Here is a 2,337-nt window from a genome sequence, read left to right as displayed (position 1 = left end):
GAAAGTTTGATTCTAGCTAGTCTATCTACTATTTCTATGAGTCATATGCAAGACAATAATATCGTAGAAATAGACAATAATATCGGCCACTGCGCGTCTTTTCTAAAATGACGTCTTGCATATGACTCATAGAAATAGTAGATAGACTAGATGTCATCTAGAAATCTAGATGAGTAGATCTCTGACCTAGTAAGCAAATCCACGAACAGAAATAGTAGAAATTGATAAGAAATAGTAGATAGACTAGCTAGAATCAAACTTTCTTGTATTCTAATTGATTTTGTTGTATAAGATATTATTGTCTATTAAATAGACAATAATATCGGCCACTGCGCGTCTTTTCTAAAATGACGTCTTGCATATGCCTCTTGCTTACTAGATTCATAGCTGAAAAAATTTTATTTTTTTTTCTAATGACTTTAAAAGTCATTTATTAAACGGAGTCATATGCAAGACGTCATTTTAGAAAAGACGCGCAGTGGCCGATATTATTGTCTATTTCTACCGATATTATATTCTTGCATATGACTCATAGAAATAGTAGATAGACTAGCTAGAATCAAACTTTCACTGCTGAATCTATTAAAAGTTTTATTGATTCTAGCTAGTCTATCTACTATTGATTCTAGCTGGTCTAGAATCAATAGTAAGTTTTTAAAATCAATTAGAATACAAGAAAGTTTAATAAAACTCATAGAAATAAAATTTTATAAAACTTTGATTCTGGACATTTTCCTCTAGGCCTCTAGGTGGCCGATATTCAAATAGATTTAATAGATTCAGCAGTGAAAGTTTGATTCTAGATTCAAATAGATTTAATAGATTCAGCAGTGAAAGTTTGATTCGTCATTCAAATAGATTTAATTATTGATTCTAGCTAGTCTATCTAATATTGATTCTAGCTGGTCTAGAATCAATAGTAAGTTTTTAAAATCAATTAGAATACAAGAAAGTTTGATTCTAGCTAGTCTATCTACTATTATAGATTCGAGTAGATTCAAATAGATTTGAATCTATTTATTGAATAGTGAAAAAGTCTTTTCTAAAATGACGTCTTGCATATGACTCATAGAAATAGTAGATAGACTAGCTAGAATCAAAATATTTTGCACAAGGACTTGCATATGAGAATATGCGTATGACTCATAGAAATAGAATCAAACTTTCACTGCTGAATCTATTAAAAGTTTTATTGATTCTAGCTAGTCTATCTACTATTGATTCTAGCTCGTCTAGAATCAATAGTAAGTTTTTAAAATCAATTAGAATACAAGAAAGTTTGATTCTAGCTAGTCTATCTACTATTTCTATGAGTCATATGCAAGACGTCATTTTAGAAAAGACGCACAGTGGCCGATATTATTGTCTATTTAATAGACAATAATATCTTGTATATCGGAATAGTAGATAGTTTGATTCTAGCTAGTCTATCTACTATTTCTATGAGTTTTATTTGTCTATTCTAGCTAGTCTATCTACTATTTCTATGAGTCATATGCAAGACGTCATTTTAGAAAAGACGCGCAGTGGCCGATATTATTGTCTATTTCTACCGATATTATATTCTTGCATATGACTCATAGAAATAGTAGATAGACTAGCTAGAATCAAACTTTCACTGCATAATCTATTAAGAGTTTTATTGATTCTAGCTAGTCTATCTACTATTGACTCTATTGACAATAGATTATCGAATTTGCTAGAATAGTATCGCGCAAGCCTTCACTAGATATAATTTCACTAGATATAACTTTATGGCGCAAGCCTTCACTAGAAACAGTGAAAGTTTGATTCTAGCTAGTCTATCTACTATTTCAGTTTGATATATAATATCGGCTAGAGAATGGGTTAGTCTATATCGGCCACTGTGCGTCTTTTCTAGAATGACGTCTTGCATCGGCCACTGCGCGTCTTTTCTAAAATGACGTCTTGCATATGACTCATAGAAATAGTAGATAGACTAGCTAGAATCAAACTTTCACTGTTTCTAGTGAAGGCTTGCGGCCTTGTGCAAAATATTTTCCTCTAGGCTTATAGGTGGCCGATATTCAAATAGATTTAATAGATATTCTAGAACTCTAGAATATAATATCTACTATTGATTCTAGCTGGTCTAGAATCAATAGTAAGTTTTTAAAATCAATTAGATGAAAAGAAAGATGAAAAGGATACAGCGAATGACGTCTTGCATATGACTCATAGAAATAGTAGATAGACTAGCTAGAATCAAACTTTCTTGTATTCTAATGGATTTTAAAAACTTACTATTGATTCTAGACCAGCTAGAAACAATAGTATATAGACTAGCTAGAATCAATAATTAAATCTATTTGAATG

The sequence above is a fragment of the Artemia franciscana genome, unplaced genomic scaffold, assembly GCF_032884065.1.
Source record: "Artemia franciscana unplaced genomic scaffold, ASM3288406v1 Scaffold_5129, whole genome shotgun sequence".
In the NCBI taxonomy this organism is placed as follows: Eukaryota; Metazoa; Arthropoda; class Branchiopoda; order Anostraca; family Artemiidae; genus Artemia; species Artemia franciscana.
The sequence above is the reverse complement of the archived record's forward strand: the minus strand, read 5'-3'. Positions refer to the sequence as shown.